Source organism: Coenobita brevimanus, chromosome 62 (assembly GCF_032717465.1).
Source record: "Coenobita brevimanus isolate Jiangsu-jjx chromosome 62, ASM3271746v2, whole genome shotgun sequence".
Taxonomy (NCBI): Eukaryota; Metazoa; Arthropoda; class Malacostraca; order Decapoda; family Coenobitidae; genus Coenobita; species Coenobita brevimanus.
In genome coordinates, this window is record NC_137015.1 from 8,590,432 (window position 1) to 8,604,164 (window position 13,733).

The following is a 13,733-nucleotide window of genomic DNA, read 5'->3' on the forward strand; positions in this document are numbered from 1 at the left end:
TGTGTGACTAGGTGTACCTGGAGTGAGGGTGTGGATGTTGCGATGGTGTAGGTGTGAACGTTGCGTGTGTTGCGATGTTGCGTGTGTTGTTCAGTGTTAGTAAGGTCATGTTAAAGCTGCTGTGAGTGTTACCAAGATTTACAGTACAGCAGTTCAGTGTGCTAGGAGCGGGAATGTGTGAGGCCATTAGCAGGAAAGTGCATTTCTCAATTTTTTTAACAGTCGAAATGCCAGATTTTAAGATAACGGCTCCAGAAACGAACATGAAAGTATTCCACTTGCTTATCTGCCTATCAGTTTCTTAAAATATTTCTACTTATTTGGATATTTATGTGTATGACTGTGGACTTAGGCTTGCCATCTCGTTCCCAAAGATCCAGCAGTCCTACACGCCCAACGTATCACCAATGTAGCACTAATACTCACCGTCAGTACATATCAGCCTACCAGGCCCGTCTGTCGGAAAACGTGTGATGGTTTTAGCCAGGAGTTTCAATCGATGGGTACTGTTGAAGATCGGTAGTCTGCTTTAACGAAATTTCCTGTTCCAGTGTGGGATCGAACCCGCATCCATTCCTATTAACCTTATATTTACTTTTCACTTTGTTGTTATATTCGCTACCGTTAGAGGAATTCATTAAGTACTGGTATATGACCCCTTCAACACGGGGACGTATCGTTTAATGTATTCTATTTCCAGACGATTTTTTCTGCTGACGAGATACCTTTCGAATTTAGGAGATTTGATATATCCTTAATGAACTTCTCACTTTTAGAGACCTTCAGTAAATTATTAAAACTGTGTCTAGATAGCAAGAACAAAATCCGAAAAACGTCGTAGGACTACAAGGGGTATATACTCTCTGCCTCTTGGGACTCACTCATAGATGAATAAAATTGTCTGGTGTTAGGATAGAAAACAAGAGTAGTCCCGACCGTGAGAAGGTTAATGATAAAGTAATCGCTCTTGGTGAAAGTAATGGTTCTGCATTAGCAGGGGCAGACTACTATATTTGTTCCCATCATGAAGGTATTAACTACTAGGCCTCTAAAGCTCATTCTTAGATAAATAAAATCTTCTATTAGCCATCTGAGAATACTACACTTGTCCCGGCCATAAGAGTTAATGGTGACACTATAAACCCTCACATTCCTAAGATCCACTCTCAGATGAATAAAATCGTCTGTATTAACCCAAAGGATCCTAGGACTTAATCTTCAAAGGAATAAAACAGTTTCATCAGTCGCAGCAGAATAAAACAGTAGAAAAAGTCTGAGACACCAGGAACATCTCGCCACAAACAGTACCTGGAGAAAATAAAAAACGCACATTTTCTGGAGATGCTCGATGCCTGAGACAAAACTTTTGATAGTTTTGGCAGAGGCGTGTCCCAAATCCACTACTTCATGTTTCGTCCAATTTTGGCTTGCGATGTGCCACCACAAAGCTGCAAAATTGTAGCAGAAAATTATATCTATATTTCTAAACCAAAGTAACGGTATCTATATATCTAAATCTAGGTACCTATGTATCTATCTCTATGTATCTATTTTTACCTATCTATCTATCTATCTATTTATATCTATGTCTATATCTACCTACCTATTTATATCTATTATATCTACTGTACATCTATCTATATTTGCAGCCATCAATCAATACACATATGTGAAAAAAAATACCAGAAAACTGGCAAATTATATCCTACAGTAAAAAAATTAAATACCGTATTCATCGTTAACCTCTACTATCCGATGACAATTTTCCTAGTTCATTCATGGTACAGCCAGATGATTTTTACTTAGATTTGGACAGCTTTGTAGTAGCGAAGGAGTTGATTAAGGCTATTATATACTCCACAAGTTGGAAATCTCTCCCGTGCCGAATAAAATCGTCTCATGTTAGCCAGGATAAAATTCTCTCTCTCTCTCTCTCTCTCTCTCTCTCTCTCTCTCTCCCCTAGAACTCACTCTTCATTGAATAAAATCGTCTATGTGTCAGCCGGAACAGATTACCAGAGGTGTCTCAACCATGCAGAGGTTCATAGTGCCAGCTAACACTCTCGGCCTCCTGGGAATCACTTTTATCTGAGTAAAATCGTCTGGTGTCAGCAGGGATAGATTACTAAAGTTGTCACTACCATGAAAGAGCTGATGGTGACAATTTAACACTCAAGACTCCAACTGCAGACCTTTAGTTGAACAAAATCGTCCGTCTTATCTCTCGGGTTCCAATGACTTACTCAGATTAAAATCGTCTTGTGTTGGCCGAGGCAGTGATAGAATTAACACTCATGAATCCTACTACAAGCTTTCAGTTGAACCGTCCGTATTAACTCTCGGGCTCTCGTGACTTTGAATAAAATCCTCTTGTGTCTGCCGGAGCAGCATACCAGAGAAAATAAGAGGTGCCAAGCACAACAAACCTCGCCCGAGAGCAGTTATTTTATTTTCAACCGTTTTCAAGTAACAGCCCACTGAAAATCTGTGCTCTTGCGTTTGATCTTTCAAGGTCACTCATGTTCAATGGTCATGGTGCCAAATGAAAGGCCACATGAGACTTCCTATATTTTGAAATACATATCTCCTTCTTCAACCAGTTTTGAGTTATAGCCCCCTGAATATCCATTACCTTGAGTTTGATCTTTCAAGGTTACTTATGGTAAAAGGTCATGGTACCAATTAAAAACATATATGGGACTTCCTGTATGTCGATAATAGTTAATATCAATCTTCACCCAGTTTCGAGATGTAGCCCCCAGAATAACCGTGACCTTGAGTGACCATTCAAGGTCACTTAAGATGAATGGTCATGGTATCAATTAAAAGCCCATCTGGGACTTCCTGTATGTTGATAATAATAAATAACTATCTGGAACCAGTCTCGAGTTATAGCCCCCTGAATATTCGTGACCTTGAGTTTGACCTTTCAAGGATACTCAGGGTCAAATGTCTTGGTGTTAAATGAAAGCCCATATGGGAGTTCATTGAAGCTGATAATGATAAATATCTCTATCTTCAACCGGTTTCAAGTTACAACCCCTGATAATCCGTGACCTTGATTTTGACCTTTCAGGGTCAATCGGTTGCCTCTAAAATTTATTCACTTTCTTTGGGGACCAGTGCCCACATATCCTGAAAGTTTCATGTAATTTCATTAAGCCGTTTCTCCGTAATGTTACAAAGAAACAAAGAAACTCGACCAAAAACAATACCTCGACGGACTCCGTCCGGGCGAGGTAAAAAAAAAAAAAAAAAACGGGAAACCTGAAGCTACAAACACGAGAAATAACCCAAACGGCACATTTCTGGAGACGTTCGAAGCCTGGGATAAACTTAACTTTTTATATTTCTTGCAGCAATGTACCCAAAACCCAACACGATATATTCTTGACTAGTTTTGTCCCTCACAGCGCCACCTGAAAACTGGAAAAATATATCACAACATTGAGAAATCATTAGAAAAAGTGAAGAAAATTGAAGTTCAAAATTCATTTTACAAAGTTGAACAATTATTTCGAAAAGCTAAAAAATGTTTACCCCATAGTCCTCAAATACAGCCAAAAGTAAAAATAATAATAATAATAATAATAATAATAATAATAATAATAATATACTTTAAAATTCAAAGTCCAAAAACTGAAGAATTACATCGGAGAGTTGAAAAAAGTACCCGCAAGTTGAGAACATATAAATATATCCAAAACTAAAATATTACATAACTGAAAAAAATATATCCTGAAATTTAAATTTTCTATACTGAACTGAATACTAAACAGTGCTGAAAGAGGCGTATCGATTTATTTATGTACAGCATTTACTTCATATTTACCTATCCATAAGTTTATTTCTATTATTATTATTATTATTAATATTACTATTCTGCAGGAAAGTAATTTTAAAACGTCCCCCTCTCCTAGTTTACATATATAATTATAACAAACTAGCCGGGGTACCCGAAGCTACCCTGGTAACCCCCCCCCTCTCTCTCTCGGTGTGTGTGTGTGTGTGTGTGTGTGTGTGTGTGTGTGTGTGTGTGTGTGTGTGTGTGTGTGTGTGTGTGTGTGGAGGTAAGGGAGGGCAAAGAATCAGACTTCCTGCACAATTTATGACACCCCCACCCCTCCTAGCAGTCCAGTTGCAAGCTCAGGGAAAGAGAATCCCTTAGGAACTCTTTGGCGAGGAAAACAAACCACTGCAATAAATACAAAATAAAGAACCCAAAGTACAAGAAAAAAGCCCGTGGTCCCAAATAAAATAAATAAATGAATAAAATAAACAGATGTGGTTGGGGTACGAATCTGAAGTTAATTTTAGCGGTACTTTCTTGCTCTCTGCAATAATTTTCCCAAGCCTATTTTCCAAGTCCATTTACCTCATTCTTAACTCGTCTGGTGCAATGCAAGCGGCTGTATTTCTGGAGGTAACTTTATACTGAACGACTGAGGTTACTATACAGCTACCTTCAGCAAAATACGGGGAAAAGTAGGATATATTCCACCTCTGTCAAATGGTTTAAAATCCATCCATCCATCATCGAATCCTTTACTGCTTTAGAAATTATCGTAAAGAAATTAGCTTTCATTTCACGTGGCAATTTTTGAGTTAAAGCATACGAACTTAGGCCCATCAGTCAGGAAACGTGTTTAATAGTTTTATTCTCGTTCTCTAGAAGCAATTTTATGCAGCTCTGAGAAACTTTACTAACTTGAAGGGTTCAGAATAATTTTCACTGACTCTTTGATCATCTGTGGACTTTCTTAACAACAGGGCATAAGGATAGGTGACGAGTAGTAGTAGTAGTAGTAGTAGTAGTAGCAGTAGTAGTAGTAGCAGTAGTAGTAGTAGCAGTAGTAGTAGTAGTAGTAGTAGCAGTAGTAGTAGTAGCAGTAGTAGTAGTAGTAGCAGTAGTAGTAGTAGTAGTAGTAATCTATCTATCTATCGACAGACGCCTTAATCCCGTAATGGGTGGACACAAACAAATCGCCTCCATGTCGTTCTGTCCCCCGCCATTTCAATGCCCAGCTCCCAGCTCACCCTCTCTCTCATATACCTCGCCACTCCATCCCTCCTTCTCATCTTTGACCTCCCCCTCCCTCTCCCCCCCTCCACCTCACTCACATACACTCTCCTCGTCAGTCTCTCACTCTCCGTCCTCTCCACATGGCCAAACCACCTCAGTGTGTTTCTCCCAACGCTTCCTATCACATCCACATCCACACCACAACGCTCATTCACTTCCTCATTTGTCAATGTCTCTCCATGTGACTCCCCATGCTCCTCTCAAATAACTCATTTCCACTGCTCTCACTCTAGACTTGTGTCCCTTCCATATTTCAGAGCTGGTATCACAATAGTGTCATGCAGTAACTTTTTCACTTTCATGCTCACTTCCCTGTTTCTTATTAATGCTTCCAAGGAACAAGCAACCTTTCTTCCTTGATGTACCCTTTCAAGTACTTCACCCTCTAAACTTCCATCTTTACTCATCATACTACCCAAGTACTTAAACGCACTCACATTTTCCATTTCCTCCTCATCCAACCTCACTGTACTTTCACTAACTTCATTTCTCTCGAAGACCATAACTTTACTCTTCCCTACATTCATATTTAGATTCCGTTTCTTACACACTCAGAAACTCATTCACCGAGCCTTACAGCTCCCCTTCATCTTCACTAAACGACAGATTATCATCTGCAAACAACAGTGCAGGGAGTTTCCAAACACGGCCTTCTCTCATTAGGATCACTCCAACATCCACTGCCCTATCTTGCATGGTATCCCTTTTATAACTCCATCCATATACAGACTGAATATCATGGAGGCATGACACATCCCTGTTTCAAGCCGACCTTCAATTAGATAAATTCACTCAGTTCACTATCTACACGCACAGCAGCCTTAGCACCCTCATACATACTCTTCACGGCCTTCAGTAACTTCCCATCTACGGTACTCCATATCCTTGTCTATCCACCCTATCATATGCTTTCTCCAAATACACGAAGGCACCATACAACTTCTTTCCTTTCTCTAGAAACTTTTGCACTAAAGATCTAAGAATGAATATCTGATCTACACAACCTCTTCCACTGCCCTTCCTAAAGCCTCCCTGTTCTTCCCCAACTAATTCCTCTGTTATTTCCTGAACTCTGTCAATAAGTATCCTACCTAATACTTTTCCTATTACGCTAAGAAGACAAATGCCTCTATGATTACCACACACTTCTTTTTCCCCTCTCCCTTTGTAGAGGGAAATAATCATACCTGACTTCCAATCCAACGGGACTCTACCTTCCTCCCAGGCCAATTTGCACATCTTCCACATCCATTCTACTACTATCTCTCCCGCATGCTTCAGCATTTCACCACACACTCCATCAATTCCTGAGGCTTTCCCCATTTTGACTTTCTTCATTGCTTCCACAGCTTCCATCCTACTGATGATAAAAATAATAATAATAATAAACACAATAATAATAATAATAACAACAATAATAATAATAAAACTAGCCTAAGCAAAGATTTAACGAAATATCATAATCGTACCTAATCTCTTGCAACAGAAATAAATAGAATAACGTAGGCAACTTCCATGGGGGAAGCGACGGTTCAGAGGAAAAACGGTGCCCTAAACAAACTTTGTGTGTGTGTGTGTGTGTGTGTGTGTGTGTGTGTGTGTGTGTGTGTGTGTGTGTGTGTGTGTGTGTGTGTGTGTGAGAGAGAGAGAGAGAGAGAGAGAGAGGGATATTTTCATTAATTTTACTTGTTTTGATCAAGTTTTTCTCCTCGTGTCCGGAAGGAAAGGAAGGGAAAAAGAGGGGAGGGAAACAGGAGGGGGGATGGGCTGGATATTGGAGGATGTAAGAGAGAGACAGAGAGAGAGAGAGAGAGAGAGAGAGAAGAATGGAGGAAAGGAGAGAGGGGAGAGAGAAGAATGGAAGGGAGAATGGGAGAGAGGGGGGAAAAATGTACATGGAGACGCAGAAAGGGAAAGAATGAAATGATGAAGTATTATAGGTGCTCGTTCCTTATTTTCCTCGTCCTACCACCCGACCCTCCACACACACACACACACACACACACACACACACACACACACACCCACACCCACACACACACACACACACACACACACACACACACACACACACACACAAAAGGAAAAAGTGACGGAGAGAGGTAAGGAAAACGCCAGGAAAAATCAGTGGGACAAAAAAAAAGAAAAAAAAAGAAGAAAGATAAAGGGAAGGGGGAGGATAGGGGTAGATTGACGATGAGATGGAATAAAGTGAGCGAGGAGCGGAAAGAAAAGGGAAGTGCTGAAGAGAGATAGGAAATAGTAAAATGAGAAGGAAAGTGGGTGAACAGGGAAGAAGGAAGCAGCGGGAAAGAGAAGGGAGAATGATGATGGCATGAGAAAGAGAGGGAGTGTGAAAGAGAGTAGGAAAAAAAGAAAGAGGGAAAAAGACAGGGGAGACTGAGGTAGTAAAACGCTAGTACGTCATTTCTTCCCCCTCTCTCTCTCTCTCTCTCTCTCTCTCTCTCACACACACACACACACACACACACACAAGAAGAGGGAGTGAGGGAAGGAAGATCGACAAGGAGAGAGAGTAAAGCGAGAAAGGAAGAAAAAGAGGAGAATGGTGGAGGAGGAGGAGGAAGGGGTAAAGACATGCGTGGGAAGGATAGGGGAGTGGAAGGAAGAGAAAGAAGGAACATGAAGCTAAGAAAAAGTGAGTGAGAGAGAGAGAGAGAGAGAGAGAGGGAGAGAGAGAGAGAGAGAGAGAGAGAATAAGGGTACAGTAGACGAGAAGAGGCAAAAAGAAAACGGTGAAAAGTGAGAGGGGAGACTGAGGTAGTAGGTAGCACTTCCTCATTTCTCCCGGCCGCCCCTCACACACACAAAGAACCTGACCTCCTAAAAAGCGTCGTTACCGCCCCGTCCGGATACACGGCTCGTCGATCACAAGAGCCAGGTCGTGTTTTCTTAGTCCTCCCCCGTCTGGCTCGCTTCTAATAACTTCACTCACGCTTATTAACAAGTTTTTATTCATTGGCTTCACTCTTTTACTGGCACATTTATTAATTCAGCTGTTCATAACTTCTTCCTCTTTCATTAACATTTTTAAATTGATCGGTTATTAACTTCACTTTTTTCTTCATAATTATTCTTGCATCATTATTAACTTAGGTATTTTATCAACATCCTTTTTTTTTTTATACCTTCGTTCTCTTTTATACTTTCTTCAAATATTACAAGTTTCTATTCATCCATAATAATTTCAATCTCTTATTAATTTCTTTTTATTCATGTATCATTGCCATTAAAGTTTTTCACTCATTTATTAGCATTTCCTCATTCATCTTTAATAATTTCCCTTTGTTCACATTATTTCTCTCTCACTTTCATTAACATTATTTTAATCAACAATTACCACTTTTATTCGTCTTTAATAATTTCCCCTTTGTTAACAGTTTTTATGACTAACATCCAGTGTGAGATGTAAACTACCCTCTATTTCTGAGTCATTAATGGGTTCTATCTATCTACATTATCTATCTACCTGTCTATCTATCTACATTATCTATCTACCTGTCTATCTACACTACCCATCTACCTGTCTATCTATCAATCTCTCTATCTACATTATCTATCTACCCGTCTATCTATCAATCTGTCGATCTACATTATCTATCTACCCGTCTATCTATTTATCTTTTGCCAGACGTCTTAATCTCGAATGGTTTGCCACAAAAGAATCGCCTCCATACCACCCTGTCCTCCGCCATTAGGCTACCCTCCCTCCAACTAAGACTCCCCTCACTCATATACCTCTCTACCCCATCCCTTCATCTCATCCTCGGTCTCCCCCTCCCCTTCCTCCCTCACTCACATATTCTCCTAGTCAGTCTCTCACTTTGTTTACGGGATGCTTATGATCTGTAGGTGCAATTAGCCTGCATCCCATATTACACAGTGCAGTTAGTTAGTTACAGAGAATCCAGCCTTCGTCAGGAACTTCAGAAATTGCTATACAGGTTATCAGACAAACTTCAGGAGATTATCTGAAAGGCTATACCACCGCGGGTACAAGTTTCAACAGTAACGGTGCCAAATTTAGTGATAAGCCTAAGGGTGAATTGAGAGGGACTAATTTCGCCTTAAGGTCATCATTAACTGTAGCTTCGAAACGGCTGGGCATTGGGAACCGTGTTGATGTAAGTTTTCATTTTCATTTTCACATCGTGGCGCTACCAGTGTTTGTGTGTCTCTCTGTTAGTCTCCCCGCCTCTCTCTCTCTCTCTCTCGTTTTTACTGACTTCACTTTCGTTTATGGACACTTTCTCTTGGTCGGGGGAATTCCAGCACTCTATTCCAGCTAGCGACAGACGATTGCACTCAGCTGACGGCCTGAGAGTGTTAACCTTTTATATTTGTCAGTCACTGGGGTTTGTCGTGTTTCTTAGCTCTCCTGCCACTCTGCCTGTCTCGCTTTTACTCTCACAAGCTCTTAACACTCACTATCAGCCGAAAAGAGTTGTGTGGTGTTAGCAGGAATAGAGTACTAGAGCTGTTGAGTTTCTTGGTCTGACCGTCACTGCCTGTCTGTCTGTCTTTTACAAATTTCACTCTTTTATTGACCTTTCTGCCGCACCCAGGGGGACGGTTGATACTGTGTGTGTGTGTGTGTGTGTGTGTGTGTGTGTGTGTGTGTGTGTGTGTGTGTGTGTGTGTGTGTGTGTGTGTGTGTGTGTGTGTGTGTGTGTGTGTGTGTGTGTGTGTGTGTCCTTCACTGTGCCGCTTACTCACTCACTAAGTCATCGTATCGTTGCCTTATAGTGCGTGTGCTGAGGGGTGGAGGTATACATACATACACACAGAAATAAACACTGAAAGAGTACTAGTCTACCGTGTACCTGCCGTGTGAATAGCCGTAAAAGTGACACGGAAGCAACGCAAGGCAGAGCACCGGCCGTTGCCTCTACTGGGACGGCCTGTGGAGCCAGTGGGGTGTAATTTAGTGCTTAACCATTAAACAATTATTTCTGCAGGGGTGGCTGCGGCTATCAGGAGTGTTCTTTGTCTTGTCCATTTAACTACCACAAAGGTCGTATTACTGGAAAACAGTGCGTTAAGATGTACACTAACCTCTAATTGATGACAGCCAATTTCAAAACATATTTGAGGATATGGCATAGTTAGACGACAATCCACTTTACACAACGCAGTCAGGAACGAAGCAGCCATGAATGCTGAGTAGTTACAATACATTAGCACCAGAATATAATGCTAGTTATGAAGAAGTGCTATGGACACGATGTAGCAGCCGTAATACTGTCTTTTTTCTGCCACTCTGGTACGTGAAATAAGCAGCAAACTTCATTTACTTTCCATCATATGTTTCAACAACGATGTCGAAAATGGAAGGAGGACTTCTTCCATTCCACACTCTTAGATTCAGTATGCCCTTTAGTCTCCCAACCATGACTTTATTTTCTAATAAATATACTCTGGAAAACTAGAGTAGCTAATAAAAAAATAAAAAAACTGTCTCGCTTTCACAATAGGTCTTTCACTTCACACTGGGGGAGATTTGCCTCATACTGCAGTTTACTGCCAGCAGTTTTATGGCGCAAGAGGAGAGTACCACAACTTTCCACATTTTCAAAAACACCGTATTCTAGTTCTTTTACCAACAGCGGCAGAATAACACTATGGTTCTGCATCCTTTCCACAGCACTTCTTCTTGACCAACGTTACATTCTAGTACGTTCAATACGGTGAGATAATTTCACGGCATGTCAAAGTAAAACGGGTATAGTGTATTCGCTTGTTTCTGCTCTGCAATCAAGATGGACGGGGTTTAATTTGAAACCAGGATGACGTGGACAGATTATACAGTAAATTAATCCTTTTCTATTACCCTATCTTACCCGTCGATCAAAGGTGGGTGTTGTGATGCATAGCCTGGCCGCCAGTCTGTCTCACTTTTACTGATTTTACTCTCTCTTACGACCCTCTTTTATTGTTATATCCTCTTTACCCTCGCGAATGTGTCGGGAGGAGACGCCTTTAGGCGGTGGCTCAGATATAACTGGGCTACTCCACTGCTGAGCTGCATGAACATCCCTCAGCTCCTTCTCTAACATTCCCCATGGAACGATGGCGCATTGCAAGAGACGGAGCAACTTAAGCCTGCAGTCCACTGGGCTCTCTTTCAGATGAGCCTAGGGTTGCAACTACTACTACTACACAATCGCATTCTTAACTGATTCAGTCTGATGATTCAAATTTTTTTTCATTCTTGCCACCACCAGACGATTTTATTCAGCTTAGGAGACTGCACAAGTATGCCTGTCTGTTTGTAGTTGTTCCACCTTTACTTGGTTCAGGTTTTCGTCCTTTTGCACCTTCTCACCAGCGGCCCAGTGGGACAAAAATGAAATATATTAACTTAAATAAAACAAATAACTATGAGAAAAAAATGAAATAAATGAAATAGAACAAATATGAATAAAAAAAACTGCTAAGAATCGACATTCTTTAAACAGCACTTCTTTGTGACTAGCATCATTTTCTAGTGTTAATCTATTATTACAACTAAGCACAGAAGATGGAGAGATGGTAATTTTTGGCAATACAGAAGGACAGTGAAATCTTTAGGTAACCCCTGTAGTAATAAAAGTCAATCTCAAGGTGAATAAGACTGAAGAGTAAAGCATGAATAAAATGAATGTCAACCCTTAGACCCCTTGACAACCCCTTCAACACCCTGGCAACCCCTCCAACCCCCTGGCAACCCCACCAGTCTCCTGAAAACCCCTCCAAATCCCTGACAACCCCTCCAACCTCTTTCCAACTCCCTGAAAACCCTCTTGGCCACCTGACAACCCCTCAACACCAAATTCACTGGCAACCTATTCAACAACCACACAACCCCTCCAACCCCCTGCCAACTCTTCCAACACCCTGTCCATCCCCTCCGTCTCACTCTGGTCCCTTGTATCTTTAATCTCTATAAAATTTGCATGATTTCAAGTTTTACTACCAAGGATTTTCAGGATGTGGTAGGGTGGGTGGTAGTGTGTGGTAAGGAGTGATACAGTGGGTGGCAGGGTGTGGTAATGTGTGGTAGCGTGGATGGCAGGGTGGTTGGAAGGGTTCGGTGGGGTGTACCTGTATGGTAATGTGTGGTAGGTGGTTGGCTGAGTGCGGAAGCGTGTGGTATGGTGTGGTAGGATGGGGTAAGGATGGCTCGCATGGTGTGGTAGAGTGTGGTAAGGCGTAGTAGGGCGGTTGGCAAGAAGTATGGTGTGGTAGTGTGAGGCAAAATCGTTGTTAGGGTGTTGGTAGTGCGTGGCAGGGAGTGGAAGGAGGCCGAGTGTGGTAGACTGTGGTAGGAGGTAAGGTGTGGCAGGGTGGTTGAGATGTACTTAAGCGAGAAGGGTGGAAGGGGTGTGTAAAGAAAGGATCAATATGAGAGAGAGAGAGAGAGAGAGAGAGAGAGAGAGAGAGAGAGAGAGAGAGAGAGTTTATGGAGGAAAATATGCAAGGACGTTAGATAGTGATGTATTAAGGCAGTAGTGTGAGGTAGGTCAACTCTGGGGTGGGAGGGGGAGGTATGAGGTACGAACACGAAATGGGAGTGGGTTTTGGCAGAAGTGTAGGACAGGTCACATTCATGAACAGGGTAAGTCAAGCAGTTTATTGAGGAGGACCAGTTGGGAAGGTGGAGGGGATGAAGGATATGAGGTAGGCACACACAGCAGAGGTATAAGGCAGGTCATAATTAGGTAGAGAGGAGACGTGAGGCAGAGAATGAGACAGATAGGAAGGCAAGGAGAAAATCAAGGGTGTAAAGCAAAAGGGAGAGACAGGAGAGTCCGGCAGGGAAAATGGCAGCAGAAATGTGTATTAAAACAGGGGGCATATAAACAGAGGGGTGAGGAAGGGTATGAGGCACGCAGGCAGGAAGACAAAGGTGTGAGACAGGTCATAATGAAGCAGGGGAGGTGCGAAAGGTGTGAATTACGAGAGGTAAGAAGTGAGACGTGGTTAGGCAGAGACATACTCAGGTGTGGGGTGAGGAAGGGTATGAGGCAGGAAATAGGCAGACAGGCAAGCGGGATGGCAGGAAGTTTGGCCCCGCTGCATGTGACAAGTCCCTAAGACGGTAAGTTGCAGGAAGTTGAAGGATTCCCTGTTTTGTGGGAACGTGCTGCGGCAAAAGCTGGGCGTATCAAGTTGCGGTATCGAGTTGCCAGTGGTAAATTAGACAACATGGCTCCCTCAGACTCCCTAAAGTTCTAGAAAACTAAATTTTGGCTCTTTTCAACTCTGATACCTTAAACTCTGGATACCTTCAAGTGAATACTTTTAATTCTGGATACCTTTAACTTAAGATACCTTTACCTCTGAACACCTTTAAATCTGACTACCTTTAATTCTAAGAAATACCTTTAACTCTGGATTCCTTTAACTCTGAATACCTTTACCTCTGAACACCTTTAAATCTGACTACCTTTAATTCTAATACATACCTTTAACTCTGGATTCCTTTAACTCTGAATACCCTTATTTCTGAATACCTTTAAACTCTGAATACCTTTAGCTCTGGATTCTTTTAACTCTGAATAACTTTAACTATGAATACATTTAACTGTTGTCTTTTAAAATGTGTCCTATAAATTTGGGGTGTTTTCAACCGCAGCTCCCCCTCCAG